This window comes from Notechis scutatus, chromosome Z, assembly GCF_049901735.1.
Source record: "Notechis scutatus isolate UNSWTSFEM ecotype Mainland chromosome Z, rNotScu1.2, whole genome shotgun sequence".
In the NCBI taxonomy this organism is placed as follows: domain Eukaryota; kingdom Metazoa; phylum Chordata; class Lepidosauria; order Squamata; family Elapidae; genus Notechis; species Notechis scutatus.
Window position 1 is genome coordinate 20,793,786 of NC_142025.1, and position 17,762 is coordinate 20,811,547.

A 17,762-nucleotide genomic window follows, 5' to 3' on the forward strand; every position below is an offset into this window, starting at 1 on the left:
TGTTCTCTCCACCCGTCCGGGCTCCCATACTCCCTTTTATCCTCTGTTTTTGAAGAGCAGCTGCTTTCCGTGGCACAGCAGAGTGTCGCACGGCAGCTGCTGAAGCGACAGGGAGAGTGCAGGCTTGCAGGAGGTGAGTTGAAACGCCTGCGCCTATGCAAAGTGCACATTTGGCATGCGCAAGCACACAAAGCGTGGCCACCAAGCCACACCCATCGAACTGGTGGTAAAACGTTTTGAATCCCACCACTGGTGCACACCTCTGCACAATCTGCAGTTGGGGTTCTGAAAGTGTTTGTGTCCACCATTTGCAATCCTCTGTAACCTCCACTTTACCCATCAACCCTTCGCAGCATAGTTATCTGTGACAGCTACTATATCAGCCTATATTCATCCATACATTTCTATCTTATATTCATTAACAGTAATAGCATGCATGCCCTTTGATGCTTTCTTGTTTTCTTTGGCTCCATTTAATATTATGCATGTTATTTCCCCCACTCAATAGGAAGCGCTCTTTCTCAGTGGTCAGACAGTTAATAATATTTGATTCCCCAGCAAACATAATTATCATGCATATTTTATTCCTTCATTTACTAGGAAAAATAATCGACTGTTTTCTTTCAGTGTACTAATTCCATAACACTGCCTGTTAAGGCAGAGGTAAAGAGCAACCATTTGAATAGTGAGAGTTTCCCCATCCCCCCCCCCCAACTAATTACCAAGATCTTCCTTTTTGTAGGTCTGAGATGCGGGTGAAGCAGCCATATTGGAGTTACTGCTGTTGGCTTGGAATCTGCCTGTGGCTCCTAGCTGGAGAAGGAGGGTGTGCCTATGCAAAAAACTGCAGAATTCCCCCATGTGGCAGGAATACCCATGGCAGATTACAGTCCAGCAGACAGCAGTGTCATGGTGCTCACTGCTTCAGCAGGTCAAATCGCTCATCTCATACTTTTGTTCAGCCATCCAGCAAGCAGCAACCACAGCAGTCCTCTATAGGCAGCATCCTGGAGCTCTTAGCTGTGGCCGGCAGAGGTACAGAGGCAATATGCTCTGGAGGAAGGGACTGTACCAGAAGAACTCCCAATAGTACCATGCTGGACTGCAGAGGCGTTGAGTGTCGGCTACCCTTGCACATTCTCCAGAAGCCTAGACCTGCAAGCCAAATCTTGTCCCCCAAATCAAGGGGAAGGCTGCTTTGAGACTAACCCGATCAGAGTAACTGAGAAGGCAGCACAGTTCATTGGGGAAGAGCTTGCCTACACAGCTTCAGAATTTGGTGATGCTGCTCTGGGCATTCAGCTCACCTGTGATGTTAAACCAGGTAAGTGTTGGCAACTAGTATTGATTTTTTAGCAAGCTAGGACCGATTAGCCGCAGCACATCATTGCACAATGAATACCTTTAAGTATCAGTTCTGGTCACAAGGCAACATGTTAAGTGAAAAACATCCAGATATACTGTGTCCTTAAGAAACATTTAGTTCCAGCATTTTTACATTTTAAAAAGTGTCAGGCATGAAAGACTAGGATCACCACATGAAGCTCCAATTAAACTGAAATATTACTGTTCACGCTCATGAACAGTAATCTAGTCAACTAGCAATTAGCACTACTTTGATGCTGGATAAAGATCAACAGAATTCAAGAGGGGTTGGTCTAAGTCCCCTTTGTGATTACAAAGAGATTTGAGGCTGATTCCTGTTTAATAGGCCTCACGAGCCTCAAGCCCATGTCGTAGCTTTTCTTTGCAGCAACATCCTCATCCCAGGTTCTGCCACTCCTTCTGCTACAAAAACATATTTCAAAGTAAAATATAAACAATTTTTTCTGTGTCCGAAAAATTGAAGATGAGAATTAGCATTTCTTAGGCCAATTGAATGACGGACCAATTTCTTCCAAAATAATAATATGAGTAACAGGGAGGGTAAACAGAAAAATCTGTTCTTTTTTGTTTTCATGTTATATTCTGTAAGTTTAATAGGCCTCACGAGCCTCAAGCCCATGTCGTAGCTTTTCTTTGCAGCAACATCCTCATCCCAGTTTTCCTCTCCCTGTTAATGCTAGCCTAAGTGAGTAAAAACTCTATAATCTTGATGGCTTTAGATAGGCTCAAAGTTATAAATCTGCTACAAAAACATGAATGATCATGATAGATAATAGCAAATAAATAAAATTCTGGTGCCATGTTTTGGTCATCCCAATTCTTGCACCTGAAATCCAGCAACCATAGTTTAGAGTTAGCATTAGAATTTCCAGTCCATGTGGCTATCTTTAATCTAACACCTCTAAATCAGGGGTCCCCAACTCATCGGCGTCCGCGGACGGCACCGTCCGCTGAACAAGTCCTACCAGGCCGCTGAGTTTGTGCGCGCCATTTTTTGATGAAAAGTGCTTTTCCGGTAGAAAGCTCACCGGAAGCACTTTTCATCAAAAAGATGGCGGCGCCAGCGTTCGCCAGCGCTTGGTGAGTTTTTCCGGTAGAAAGCCATTTCTACCCGGAAAGCTCACTGGGCAGGCATGCCGCTTTTTTGATGAAAAAGTGCTTCCGTGAGGTCACCGGAAGCACTTTTTCATCAAAAAAGATGGCGCGCCTAGCTGATGCCGGTACCGGCCGCGCCATAAAAAGGTTGGGGATACCGGGCCGCGGCATAAGAAAGGTTGGGGATCACTGCTCTAAATCATACCAGTTTGAACTGCTAAGACTGGCCTTCAATCACATAACCCTTGACTTACAATCAGAACTGGCACCAGAATGTCTATTGCTAAGCAAGGTGGTTGTTGAGTCATTCTCAATTGTATGTCCTATTTTGCCACAGTTATTAAGCAAATTACAGCGCAGTTAAGGGAATCCAACTTCCCCAGCTTATTGGAAACTGGCTGAAAAAGTCACAAATAGCAATCATGTAACTCTAGGATACTGTAATTCTGGAATGCTTTAACATTCATAAATAGATGTTAGTTGCCAACTGCCCAAATTTTAATCATGTAATCATGGGGATGCTGCAACAGTTAGGTAGGCAATGCCATTATAACTTTGAACAGTTTACAACTGCAAATGGTTGTAAATCAAGGATTATTTGTAATTGCAGTGATACAATAGAGATAGTTCCTTGAAAATAGGCCAGTCAAAAAAAGTTGGTGAGGCTGGACAGAGCCACCTCTGAATTTGAAGAGACTCTTAGCAAACATTATGTAGACTTACTGGGCTCCCACATGCTGGAATATTATCTAGTACAGCAGCAATATTACAGTATGCCAATATCTGAATTTGTTACACCAGCATACTATGGGAATTTAGGGATGAAATTGTGATTTTTTATAAAAAAGACTGAAGGCATTGTGGTAAATGAGAGAAGCAGTGCATGTTTTAATGCCAGATTGTTTGTATGATAGGAGATAATGAAGTTCCATCTGAGGATGCACTTGTACTCCAACTACATCTTACCAAAGGCCAAGAAAAGTTTGTTGAAATACTAAAAAGTGAGCAGGCAGTCATTGTGGATTTACAGCAAAAACTCACAGAGCAGTTACCCAGCAGCGAGAAATTATTATGCAACAAAGAAAAATGTACGAACAAGTGGATCTTATCAAAGTTCAGTATGGCATGCTTTTTGACACAGTGAAGCAAATGTCATTTAAGGGTTTGCAAGAGAACATCCAGCATTACTCTGAGGCTAATCTTCAAAGCCTGCAGAAGGAAGTCAGAAATCATCTCCAGAAGTCCTATTCTGGGCATAAACTAAATGTGGATGCAAAAATGATTGATATTGGAGAAACTTTAATGGAATGTAGCTTTTGTGAAAGTGATGAATTTTTCAATTTTCACCCTCACAATGTGAAAAATGTACCTTGTGTCCTGCTGGCTTTTTTCAGCTATTGGAATGTTCTGCAAATACAGATCGAATATGCCAGGTGAGCTATTATTATAGTCTAAATTTAAACAGTAGCACTTTCAGGATTAATGGTCAAGTTTGGCCTATATGCATTTCACACAATTATATAGATACGTATACCGTGATCTTTGAGACATAGGTTACTTACTGTTTCCACAACTTTCAAAAGCAATTGCTCTCCGAGCAGGTGACATTGGCAATATTTACAGCATTGGTAGGTAGTTGGTGTTAGTCAAGATAATGTTAGTTATGGGGTCACTGTGGGATTCTAAAAAGTGATAAAAATCCAAGCATCTGGTATTGCCTTACATGTGGACTCAGGAGAACAGAATGGGTTGGGGAGGTAAAGAAGAAATTTATTTATTTAGTTTTATTTATTTATTTATTTTGTCAATTGGTTACAAGATAATAGGTATAAGTAAAAACATAGTTATGAATACATGGATACATATAAGAAAAATAAAAAAATAAAAGAAACAATAGGACAGGGATGGTAGGCATGTTGGTGCGCTTATGCACGCCCCCCTAGAGACCTCTTAGGAAAGGGGTGAGGTCAATAGTAGACAGTCTAAGGTTAAAGTTTTTGGGGTTTGGGAATAAACCACAGAGTCAGGTAGAGTATTCCAGACATTGACCACTCTGTTGCTGAAGTCGTATTTCCTGCAATCAATTTGGTGTGATTAACCTAGAGTTTGTATCTATTATTTGCTTTTGTGTTGTTATGAAATATTCATTGACAGCTAGGACATTGCAATGTATATATACTATGTATATATAAGTATATATACTAAGTATATATACTATACTTAGATTAGACCGAAGGTGGTGTAGTTTTAGGCTTTCTAGGTCTAGAATTTCGAGTCTGGTGGCATAAGGTATTCTGCAACGAGTAGGGGAATGGAGAACTTTTCTTGTGAAATATTTCTGGACTTTCTGAACTATGTTAATATCAGATACGTAATGTGGGTTCCAGACTGATGAGCTGTATTTGAGTATCAAATTTTTTGTATGCTCTAGCAAATTTTTTGTATGCTCTAGTTATTAGTATAATATTACCAGAGAAAAAGCTATGTAAGATTAGGTTAACAACTCTTAATGCCTTATTGGCTATGTAGTTACAATGGGCTCTAGCTCTTAGATCATTTGAGATGAGTACTCCAAGATCCTGGACAGAGTTTTGGAGTCTTGACTATTCAGCCTGTATTTTATTTTCTGATTTTTTTTTTTTGCCAATATGTAGGACAGAGCATTTGTTGAGATTTGAAGTTGCCATTTGTTTGACCATTCTGATACATAGTCAAGGTCTTTTTGAAGGGTAGCAGTATTTTCTGTGGTGTTGAATAGCTTTACATCATCAGCGAAAAGAACGTAGTTGCTCTTGATATGATCACAGAGGTCATTTATGTAGAGTATGAAAAGAGTTGGTCCTAGAACACTGCCTTGGGGGACACCACTGTTGACGTATAGAATTTGATAGGACGCTCCCAATTTTGACCATTTGTTGTCTGTTTGACAGAAATTCTTCTATCCAGTTATGCAGGTTTCCAGAGATACTGTAAGATTTTAGTTTTAGGAGTAGTTTGTCGTGTACCACTGAATCAAAGGCTTTACAGAAGTCTATGTAGATTGCCTCTATTGCTTTGCCCTGATTGAGTTGTGTAGTCCATATGTTTTTGCAGTGTAAGAGTTGCAGATTGTAGGATAGTTTTTTCCTGAAAGCAAATTGTTTATTAGAGAGTAGGTTTTTGGTTTCTAAGTGGAGGATGATGGATTGGTTAATAATTGATTCCATGACTTTACAGGTGACGCAGTATAAAGAGATTGGTCTGTAATTTTCAACTAGGCTGGGGGTCTCCCTTTTTGAAGATGGGGATGACCGTGGCTTGTGACCATAGTTTTGGCAAGGAGCTGGTCCTAAAAGATTTTTCAAAGGTTATTCTTAGAGGTTCGGCTATGGCAGTGGGTAGCTTTTTTAAAAAGTAGGCACATATTCCATCCAGTCCAATAGATAGAGATGGTTTTAGATTGCGTAGTGCTTTTTCAACATTGTCTTCTGTAAAATTGATATGTATTAGATCATTGTAATTGTCTGTAGTTTGGCTAGGAAATACTGGGCATGATCTATTGCTGTTTACAAATCCTGAGCCAAAGAATGTGTTAAAGAGGTTGGCTTTAATAGTGTCGTCGTTGCTGTCTTTACTGTTTGTTTAATTGTTTAATAGGTTCTCTCAAGATGCTAGAATCTGGATGAAAGGCACTGAATTGGGCTCAGTCTTAGCAGAATAAAGTAGATATGAATTTTGAACAACATGGATCTGGAGATTCACCATCTTTGTTGAAAATGGATTAGTGCTTCTGCGACACAGTTACTACACAACCTGGAGGTCCTGGAGAGCTGATGGCAGCTATGATTAGAAGATCTTGAATACTAATTGTAGATATTTCTTGGCTGAGACATCATAATTAGGGTCATTTGTGCATAATCCCATTTGGATTATTGCAATGCATCCTACATGAGATTGCCTTTGACAATTATTTGGAAGCTACATCTGCGTTTCAATAACAGCAATACATTGTATTGTACATACTTTGTAAGGTGCGCAGCTCCCAGTGGGTTTTCAGGTATCATTCAAGTTGCTGGTTATTGCTTTAAACCTCTTCTTGACAGAGGGCCAGGTTGCTTGCATGATGGTCTGACTCCATGTATTTCTGCCCCTCATATGAGATCTGACAGGATCGGCATGTTCTGAAGCTCTTCCAGAAGCAATGTCACCTGATGGGAATCAGGAAGCATGTCTTCTCTAGTGTGGTACTGTCCTGTGGAACAGCATGTTTCCGAAACTGTAAGTCGATGACGTTCTTCCTCTAGGCAGTGGCCAGGTTGCTAAGTAATTTGAATAAATAATTGTACTGGTATTTCTCGATTTATCATAGTAATTGAGCCCAGATTGATGCTTGTAAGTTGTCATAAATTGAGTGTGCCTGGACTAATTTGTTTATGGTGGTTATTAAGCAGACACTGAAGTCATTAAGTAAATCAATTTTCCCTAGTATTTTACTTTTTTGGCCAGAAACCAGAAATAAATACTGGAAACTGGCAAAGAATGTTGCAAATTATTATGGAACTGTAGAACACTGCAAATGGCAATGAATGTGAGCTAGTTGACAAGCATCTAAAATGTGATTGTGTGACCATGTTGTGTGTGGCTGTTATAACTTTTAAACAGTCCTTAAGACATTCTAGGGACATCCATCATAATTTTGAATGGTTGTTAAGTGTCCGGCCATAGATAGAGAATTATCTGTATGTCTGTGAGTCACTATAGGCATGATGTGTTGTTTATAATTTTTTAAAAATTATTATTTCTGGCTATTTTTAATCACTATGGATTATTATCTCCCCTAATTCATAAGCTAAGTGGACAGTCATGTGATCTGAAGTAATAAAGAATATGTAATAACAATAATAATAGCAATAATACATTGCCTGAATTTACTGTGTGGTGATTTATTGCATATTTTCTGCCACAGCCTTAGAGCTAAAGTTCTAGGATTTTTATTTCTGTTTGAGAATGTGGCCTTCCAGTAAGTAAGGATGAATAATTCAACACTTCTTTGACACCATATAATTAAAAGCATACATTTGCACCATGAATAACTACTGTTTTGTTTTATTTTCAAACATTTGTAGTTTGAGTTCCTTTAATTGGTATTTTGATAAAAATAAGTAGAATTTTTTTTTAAAAGTAATAAAATTTAGTTTCCCAAATGTTTTGAACCAAGTTCCATCAGTTGCAGATACAATGCCTAATTTCAAGGGTTATACAAACTGGAGTCTAAAAGTCAGTGTTGCATATTTCTTAATCAGAAGCTCACTCAGTGACCTACTATACATGATATTGTTCACCATATACTGGTAGTCCTAAATTTGCAACCATAGTTGGGTCCACAATTTCCATTGCTAAGGAGGATGGTGGTTAATAGAGTCATGCCCAATTTTATAGCCTTTTACGCCACAGCTATTAATCAAATAATTGCAGTTGTTCAGCGAATCATGTCGTTCAGCTAATTTGGCTTTCCCCATTGACTTAGTTTGGTAGAAGCCAGCTGGGAAGGTTTAAAATGTTGATTAAATGACCTGGATTGCTGCAATTATCATAAATACATGCTGGTTGCATGATCCTGGGTTGGTGCAGTAGTCATAAGTGTGAGGAATGATTGTAAGTCACTTTGTCAATGCTGTTGTAACATCCAATGAATGATTGTAAGTCAAGGAATACCTGTATGTGTATGTATTTTGGGAGATTTTTCTTCTAAAACAACATCCAGTTCATTCATAGGTGGGTGGATGCATAATTTTAGGGCAGAAAATGCCAGCTGCTTGCTTGCTTGCTTAGCAAATAAACAAATAAACCAATAAATAAATAAATAAAATCAGAATACAGTGGTGCTCCTAATATATTAGGAATGTATCCTCCAGATGTTCCAGGATAGAAAACTCCAGGATGGGAAACTCTTGATCAGGAAACAGATTTGTCAGATTTTCTAATAGCTCCAGGCCTTGGATATGTTTGAGCAACAGTGAATTTAAGCAGGTGAATCTGTAACAAACTGCAGTGACATTGAAATGCCAACATGTATTATGATGCCTTGTAAGTGATGTGCTTATGTAATGAGGTCTGATACAGGTAAGTAAGTAGTACAACTTATGCCACATATCATTCCCTCCCTTCTTACTCCCCGCAGAAGCCTTCAAGAATATTTATATGTGATAAGGAAACAGTTGAAAGAGATAATTCAATATCCCAAGTTATGAAAGCTCTGCCTGATCTTTTTGGGTGGTATGATATAGATTTTTGTAGGTGGTGTATAATATAGGTTTTTGTAGGTAGTAGTGCAAAAGTTGGCTTGAAATTCAACATTAAGAAAACTAAGATCATGGCATCCAGCCCTCTCATTTCCTGGCAAATAGATGGGGAAAAAATGGAGGTAGTGACAGATTTTATTTTCCTGGGCTCCAAGATCACCGCAGATGGGAACTGCAAGGCGATCAAATCAGTCAGTCCTAGATGAGATCAACCCTGACTGCTCTTTAGAAGGCCAGATCCTGAAGATGAAACTCAAATACTTTGGCCACCTAATGAGAAGGAAGGACTCACTGGAGAAGAGCCTAATGCTGGGAAAGATTGAGGACAATAGAAGAAGGGGATGACAGAGAATGAGGTGGCTGGCTGGAGTCACTAAAGCAGTAGGCATGAGCTTAAATGGACTCCAGAAGATGGCAGGCCTGGAGGAATGTTGTTCATGGGACTGCGATGGGTTGGACACGACTTCGCAACTAACAACAGGTGGTGTGAAGAAGTAGGTCTGGAAGTAATTACTTTCATAATAGATTTGGAATCGTTCCATGAAATGGATGGCTATTTTTTTCATGCAATTAACCACACCTGCATGGGCCTGCATGGAAAGGGTCTCCTAGATATTGTTGTCTTACAAGTACTCCAGCAGCATGGCCAGGGATAGAGATGGCTGAGAATACCATAAATCTTGTCAGGCAAGCTTCCAAAACATTGCTGGGTTTACTTAAAGCTGAAAGAAAGCAAGGAATAGAAGCAGTCATAAATATTTTAGGTAAGTTTTTCTTATTTATTTATTTATTTATTTATTTATTTATTTATTTATTTGATTTGCCAATTGTTTACAAGATAATAAGTATAAGTGTATACATAGTTGTGAATACATGAAATGCGTACATATAAGAAAAATAAAAGAAGAATAAGAGAAACAATAGGACAGGGACGGTAGGCACGTTGGTGCGCTTTATGCATGCCCCTACAGACCTCTTATGAAAGGGGTGAGGTCAATAGTAGACAGTCTAAGGTTAAAGTTTTTGGGGTTTGGGGAAGAAACTACAGAGTCAGGTAGAGTATTCCAGACATTGACCACTCTATTGCTGAAGTCATATTTCCTGCAATCAAGTTTGGTGCGGTTAACTTTGAGTTTGTATCTATTGTTTGCTCTTGTGTTGTTATGGTTGAAGCTGAAGTATTCATTGACAGGTAGGACATTGCAATGTATGATTTTATATACCATGCTTAAATCAGACCGAAGACGGCGTAATTCAAGGTTTTCTAGTTCTAGAATTTCATAAGGTGGCATAAGGTATTCTACAACGAGTAGAGGAGTGGAGAAGTCTTCTTGTGAAAGAAGAGTTTTTCTTGAGTTTTTCTACAAATAAAGCAAAACTTTCGAAAGGAGCATGGATTGAGGAAAATGTTTTACTTGCTGTCTGAATTCCCTCTTTTCTGAGGCTAAAGCCTCAGAAGGGACTACTTATTTGTATGTTATTTTAAGATTTATCTTGCAAATCCAAAGTGGTATCATTGGATCATTGTACGATCCAATGTGGGTGATGTGTCATTATGATATTGTCATACTGGTGAGATGATCCATGATATCTGGGATCATATTTATTAATATTAGTATTGTATTATATTATCCTCAAACCCCCAAAACTTTTACCTTAAACTGTCTACTATGGACCTCCCACCATTCCTAAGAGGCTTTGTAAAGGGACACGCATAAACGCACCAGCGTGCCTACCGTCCTTGTCTTACTGTTCCTATTTATTCGTACTCATTTATTTTATTTTTATTTAAATTCTTTGGGGAAAAACAAAACAGGTACACAATTGCTATTTGTCAAAAAGAGGCAAAGTAGTGAAGGCAAAAAGAAATAATTTGAATAGATCAAGAGAATTTTAACGTCTCAAAGGTATTATAAGGAAGAAAATTGAAAGGAATAGGAATTGGTTTTAAATTTATAGAACAAAAAAGACTAGACAAAGTAGGTTTTGAGTCTCAAAGGTGCAGTGCAATTATAGAATTATTGGAAAGACATTAGATCATTTGCATCTTTTGTTCAAATTATCATAAAACAGTAGCGCTGATTGTTTTTAATTTGATATCTGTAATTGTACATGTATAATGTTTAGAGGCCTTTCCAATCTGATGCTTTTCATTAGGTTGGATTTCAAGGGTAGCATTTTGGAAGTTTCTCAGTGTAAAGGTAAGAGGTGCAAGCATAGAGGTGTTTCTTAAACACTGATTTGAATATGAATTTGAATCTATTCCTCGCAGGATAGAGATGAATGCTTCGAATCACCAAGTATCTGTGGAGAAAGGATGAAATGCCTGAACACACCAGGTAATGAGTGACAAAAACATTACCAGTTTTCCACATAATAAGGCCGGGCCTTATTTTTTTTTGAGCTCCCCGAAAAACGGGCTAGGGCCGTCTTTTCAGGGGTGACTTAATTCCCCCTTGCATCTCGCCAACAGCCGCTCCTAACAGGCGATCATGGCCAAGCACAGAGAGCTCCCTACTCCCACCTTTGCTGCAGACACCTTTGGCACCCGCCGCTGTTGCTTTCCCTTCTGCCCATTCCGCTGCCGGCTTCATGTTTGGAGCACTGCCGCTGTTTGGAGCTCCAAACGGTGGCGGAAGCTCCAAATGCGGAAGCTCCAAACATGACGGTGGGCAATCTTTTTATTTTGGTCTGCGCGAAGTTCAGAGCGAGCATGAGAGAGAGACCGCGATGCCTTGCTAAAGAGCCAGAAAGCAGCAAGGGCGCCAGGTGGAAAGGACAGGGTCGCGATCACATGGAGATGCCCAAAGCGGAGTGCACATAACTAAAGGCGGCGCGCGCAGTTGGCTTGGGGACTACAAGGCAGCATCTGCGCCTCTTCCCGGGCGCGTCTCTAGGCTGCTTCCAGAGCTACGGGACGCTCTCCGCTGCCTCACCAGCCCTTCTTCCTTGGGCTCCCTGCCACGGGGTACACCCACTTCCTCCTGCAAATTACGCCGCAACTCTTCTCTCCCTTTCCTCTCGCTCCAAAAGATCGCCATCGTATCCTGCCGATTCAGGCTTCCAGCCACGTGATCCACTAGTGAGGTTGCCATCTCGGATGGAGGCACGCAGTCTCTCTCTTGCTCGCTTTGAACTTCACGCGGACCAAAATAAAAAGATCGCCCGCCGTCATGTTTGGAGCTGCCACTTCCGCGTTTGAGCTCCAAATGGCGACCGCACTCCAAACACGGAAGCGGCAGCTCAAACGTGGCGGCGTAATGGGCGGAAGGGAAGCAACAGCGGCGGGTGCCAAAGGTGTCTGCAGCAAAGGTGGGAGTAGGGAGCTCTCTGTGCTTGGCCATGATCGCCCGCTAGGAGCGGCTGGTGGCGAGGAATTCCGGCCCGCCTGGCGCTCCTAACGGCAAGTCTCCCGCCCTTCCCCCTTATTTAGCATATTTTAAAATAGGCCTAAATTTGGGGGGAGGGGCTTAATTTGATTTTATGCCCAAAAAACATGCTGGGCCTTCCTATTGGTGGAGGCCGTATTGTTAGAGAAACACGGTATTTGTTTCATAGTCTTCTTTTACAGTATACAGTTAAAAATTCAGAGTTTTAGTTTTCTTCTAGTTTGATTGGAATCAGTGGAACTCCAGATGGACGGGAGTGATTTGTGTTAGTGATTTCAGTGGCACTAACGTCCATCTTAGTCTTGGTTCTTAATCAGAATCAGCTGTGTGAAAAAAGATTAAGTATGATAGGAAAATGATTGGTTTACGGGCACAAAGTATTGCCAAATTCTAGTTTTAATGGATACTGTTAAATAACATGCATGTAATACAGATTCATTATAATCTTATTCTTTGGAGATTGTGGGTTTTCCATCTCTTGAGATTTTTACAATGAGAGTGGATAGTTACCTTAGTCTAAAGCAGGGGTCCCCAACCACCGGTCCGTGGACCGGTACCGGTCCGTGGAACAAGTCCTACCGGGCCGCTAGTTTGCTTAGCATGCCATCTTTTTTGATGAAAAAAGTGCCCGGTGAGCTTTTCCGGCAGAAAGCTCACCGAAGCACTTTTTCATCCAAAAAGATGGCGGCGGTAACAGCTTCGTGAGCTTTTCGGGCAGAAAGCCATTTCTACCCGGAAAAGCTCATCGAGATGAGCGCCGCATCTTTTGGATGAAAAGTGCTTCCGGTGAGGTCACGGAAGCACTTTTTCATCAAAAAGATGGCGGCGCCCAGCTAATGCCGGTACCGGGCGCGCCATAAAAAAGGTTGGTGATACCAGGCCGCGGCATAAGAAAGGTTGGGGATCACTGGTCTAAAGGATAATTTACAAGTAGTCCTCAAATTACAACAGTTAACTTAGCAACTGTTTGAAGTTACAATGGCACTAAAAAAAAGTGATTGTGTCTTATAACCGCTTTTCTTATAACCGTTGCAGCTTCCTTATGGTCACATGGTCAAAATTCAGACCCTTGACAACTGACTCATAAATATGACGGTTGCAGTGTCCCGAGGCCAGGTGATAATCTTTTGTGAATTATCTGATAAACAAAAGTCAACAGGGAAGCCAAATTCACTTAGCTGTGACAAGAAAGGTTGTAAAATGGAGCAAAATTATTTTAACAACTTTCTTGCTTAACATCATAAATTTTGGGTTCAATTATGACTGTAAATCAACTACCTGTAGTTGGATTTCCTGCAAATTACTAAAGGTTAGACTAGATTATCTATTTTGCGGGTTGTTTCTAACTTCTCAATTCTATATCCTGGAGCATTTAGTGTAACATTGGATTAGAAACACAAATTAATTTATTTTTGGTTGGATGTAGATGACATGTATTTCTGCATTTTAGGCAAGTTTCACTAATTCGTTCTTCTTGAACTTGTAGAAGTTCAAGATTTCTGAATGCTGACAGATCATTCACAATAATTTCCCTCTTTTTAGAATTGTGCTTCCAAAAGGTTTCATGTCCTTGGACCACTGAATTGGAGGAATTTTCCAGTTCTCAAAAGATGCTGGACCAGGACAAGATTCTGTATTTGATTGAATGAAATCGTGAAATACAATTATTCTAATTGTTGTTGGGGCTTTTTTGCATTTAATATTTTCCCCACTTGTTTATTTTCTTTTTGCATTTTTACCCTGGCATTATTATTTTTATAAGTAATTCAGAACTGACAATGTACATAATATTCCTTCTTCCCATTTTCCTCACAAAAACAATCATGTGAGGTGAGTTGGGTTAAGAGAGATGACTGGCCCAAAATCACCCAGCAGTTTTTCATGCCCAAGGTAGGACTGGAATTCTCAGTCCCTTGGAAACCTTTTCCCCATTTGTTGTATTAATAATTACAGTTGGCAATTTCAGAGGAACTTTGACTATTATTCCTAACATTTTGAAAGTTTATGTCTGAATTGATTGAAATGGAACACCTCTGATCTAAAGCAAATAAAATGGAATTGTTTGGCTAAAGAACACTTGCCATTCACACACAAAATATAAATGTTTCCTATGATTCATTCAAGTTATTAGCTAAAATTCATAATTAGGAGTCCACACTTTTGGGAGGCAAGGCTCAATGCAAGAGTGATATGATGGTGCATTTTCAGTGGGACTGTATCATGAATGTGTGCTGAGTTTTGCTTTTCCCCACAGATTTGCAGAGAAAATTTTGTTTTGTTTCAGCTGCCTGAGTTAAGGCTAGTTTTCTTAGATGTCCCAATTCATAATGGAGAAAAATTGCTCATCAATCATTAAAATGGGGTTAAAATTTGAGAAAACTTACAAGGCTGTAATAAGATATTTGGCCTCTTCTTGAATTGAATCAATTGACTTGGGACTGATTGTATTAGTGTAAATTTCATCAAACATTCAGTAAATAGGGTTTAATTGTTGCAGGTAAATAAAATCAGGCTTCTGGCTGAATTATCTTTTCTTCTTGTGGATAGGAGGATTCCGCTGTCTTGGAATGGCAGATAAAGAGGCTGCTCTGGGACTGTGTGGAGAGGAATATTTCTTTAATAAAGAGCAGCAGGAGTGCCAGGCCTGTCTCGTGTGTGATGATGGCGCAGTAGTTTTACCTTGTTCACTTGTGAGCTTGTTCAACAGTTTGTTCAACAGCTGTTGACACCATTCTGTCTGAAATATGGGCTGCAGATACAGCTTTACCCTTGTCTGGCTCATCTAAGATCTATCCTGGGTTTAACCTGAAGTTAAATGAACTAAGTGGAGTTCGTATCGAACAACCAGAAGGCAAACTTTTTCAGGGTGCCAGTGTGAGTAGTGCTGCAGAAATAGAACCAAGCCAAACTCTTTCAATATTTTTGAAGAGCCCTAATCAATTCTGCAATCAAAGTAAAGATTTAGACATATATAATCTTCAAACCCTCCTCAGCTTGTTTTGGTTATCTCATGATACAGGAACAGTAGCCATGACTGCACAGATAATAACTGCAGTTCACTATCAGACAAATTATCAACCAACCTTTAAATTTGTTTCTCTTTCTGACTCTTATATGGTAACCTTATCGCATGATGGTAGAGCCATCAAGTTTATTGAAATGGGGGTTGTGAAATTTGTTTTCCAACAAGCTCTGTATTCTATGGGTCATACCTGCATTCATGAGGGATTCAATATGGTGGTTTATCTGAACAAAAATGGAACTAATGCAGAACTGATGACCGTTTATAAATCTGGTGTCAATTACAGAGATACTTCAATCTGTTTCTGGAGCCACCAAAGTCAGTGCTGGGGATCTAATGAACTTTGAGATCCTTTCTCCTGCATAATGCAGCGTTCGTTATTTTGGAGACAGCTCTGAAATTAGTACGCTCAGTCTCATCTGGCTTCCATCTACTATTTCCACTGCATTGTCAGCCAGAGTCTCTGTGATAAGATAGCCTACAGCAGTGATCCCCAACCTTTTTTACGCCGCGGCCCGGTACCGGCATCAGCTGGGCGCCGCGGCCCGGTACCGGCATCAGCTGGGCGCCGCGGCCCGGTGCCGGCATCAGCTGGGCGCTTGCCATTTGATGAAAAGTGCTTCCGGTGAGCTTTCTACCGGAAAAGCTCACCGGAAGCACTTTTCATCAAAAAGATGGCGGTGCCCAGCAAGCCAGCGGCCCGGTAGGACCTGTTCCGCTGGCCCAGTACCGGTCCGCGGACCGGTGGTTGGGGACCCCTGGCCTACAGGATCTGTCAGAAACAAAGTTTTGGATTTTGCAGACGTCTCAACCTATGAGAAACAGATCTATTTAATATCTACTGGACAATTTGCCCAAAAATATTTTATGTTTACAGAAAGAGGAATTGCTAGTATTGTGTTCACTGTAAAATTAATGTAACATTCATGTAATATGCTCCGGGTAACTTTAAATCATCGGTGATAATGCACCTCTTAACATAATTGCTCAACAAATTGGAGGCCAAGTTCCTGAAGGTAGCATCTGGACCAGTGTTAGCCTTCGTTCCTCTTTCAAGGTTCACAAGGGAACCATGGTATCTGTGTCATAGACTGTGTACGCGGCAGAATTAACCACATTGCTCATGAATATGGAACGAATTTATCTATCTTATGGATATCTTCATAGTTTTGCTAGGAGGACTTTTAAAAGAAACTTTAGAGATTGAAGTAAATGGATTGCATCTATTGGATAAAACCCAATTTGGTGCCTTTCAGATGTGTTGGACTACAGCTCCCATAATCTTCCAACTATGGGACTCGGAATTTCCAATCTAGTGTTCATGAAGGGACTGAGAAAGCCACAATAAGCCACAATTCCCTTTTCTGAGTTGCATGTAATGTATATCCTTAAGTTTTGTTGCATGAAATAAATTAATCAGTCAACATTTCATAATAGTGATTGAATGAGTGATTGATTAATAGAAAATTAGAATTGTCAGTCAACCAACGCTACCATCCCTACTAAGTTTCTGTTGTATGTTCTGACCATCCCATGAGCTCTTGGCTGGGAAAATATTGGAAAGACTATATGCCATCATTAACTCCTTTCTTATTGGCCACATTAAGGGAGAAAAAGAGAGAAAAAAAGCAGAAATGTTCAATGCTTCATGAACAAATCCACCCAATTTTCACACTGCCTGCAGGCCATTCTTTTAGCAATTCAACTATATGCTTTGCCCATCACTGCCTGGTATCATTTTCCTCTGCCTCTACTGACATGATCTCAAGCTGAAGGAACACTGAAAAACATATCCCATCTACCACCTAGCTATCACTCTGCAAAACAGTACGTTCACTGTCCCTTTAAGGGAATTAAATACATAAGGAAAGCAATAGTGAAGGAGACAACCTTTCCCTACTGCACAAACCTCATCGATGGCATAACACAAGGAGCGGAAGCAAGAGGATGGCAAAAAATACATAACTGAGTTGAAGCAAATCCATGGCACATAGGTTATATACAGTATACCAGTGTACAGTATACCCAAGATGGAGAGCAACAGATACCTCTCATGTATTCCCAGAAGTGCATAGCAATTGACTCCTGACATGATTAGTGCCCAAAATCCAGGGATTTTGCATGCAACGCATCTAATCATCTCCATCAGCCTTTGATGCAACAGCATTCCAAGCACTCTTAGCAAGTAACCTAAGAGCATCTTCTGGCAATAGTGAGATGCACAAATCAATGACCCATAAGCACATTTTTAACCAAACCAACCATGTTCTAGAACAGGGGTCTCCAACTTCAACTCCCAAAATTTCTCAGCCAGCTTTGCAAGTCGTAAAGTTGCCAAGGTTGGAAACCCCTGTTCTAGAAAGAAGAAAGTTGTATAGCTAATGTCCTCTTGTCTTCAAATGCCCGGTCAACTATTATACACTCTTGTTGTGAAGTGCAGGAGAAATGGTGAGAAATCATCAATTGTGCCTGAAATGCACACTTCCACAATAACAAGGTGATCATCCAACTCAAGAGAAGAAGCTTAAAACACCTGATTTTTGTAGTAATGTTCAGAACAACCTGCATCGAGGCCCATAAACTTGCCCT

General features: G+C 40.2%; 1 pseudogene across 1 annotated transcript; it reads left to right on the forward strand.

Annotated features, from left to right (window-relative positions):
* The first annotated feature begins 749 nt into the window (after nt 1–749).
* On the forward strand, nt 750–16,520 carry LOC113414966 (uncharacterized; annotated as a pseudogene). Its single transcript, XR_015745670.1, has 5 exons — nt 750–1,324; nt 3,396–3,914; nt 11,035–11,101; nt 14,699–15,642; nt 15,928–16,520. The product of XR_015745670.1 is annotated as an uncharacterized LOC113414966 (transcript).
* The last annotated feature ends 1,242 nt before the right edge of the window (nt 16,521–17,762 follow it).